Raw genomic sequence first — 467 nt, forward strand, 5'->3', positions numbered from 1 at the left:
CGCCTGTTGAGTGGGGGGTTCCGAGCCTGCCAGGTCTGGATTCAAATCCTGACTGTGTGACCTTGGGCAGTTACAAACAGAGCCTCCGTTTCCTCACCTGCAAACAGAGCTAAGGACCGGGGCTGGCCACGGTGTCCTAGGGGCTAGGGAGTGCGGACGCCGCGGAGGTTGGTTCCGTGTCGCCCGGGTTCGGAGTACGCGCTCCCTGCCGGTCCCCCCGCCCCGCCCTGCCCTCCTCCTACCTTGGCGCGGCGAGCGCGACCGGGCGGGTGAGTGGGAGTCAGGGAGTCGGGGATCAGTCTCTGGAGACAAGAGTGGGGTCGCTCGGACAGGGGACTGAGCACCTGGAACCGCCGAGACCCCGGGGCGGGGCTGGGGGCACCAGAGACGGCCTAGGCTTCCGCCTCCGCCGGTGGGCCGCTCAAGGTCCCGGATCGGTCGACAGTTTTCCGCTCCCCCCGTCCCGC

This window comes from Trichechus manatus, unplaced genomic scaffold, assembly GCF_000243295.1.
Source record: "Trichechus manatus latirostris isolate Lorelei unplaced genomic scaffold, TriManLat1.0 scaffold00008, whole genome shotgun sequence".
Lineage (NCBI taxonomy): Eukaryota > Metazoa > Chordata > Mammalia > Sirenia > Trichechidae > Trichechus > Trichechus manatus.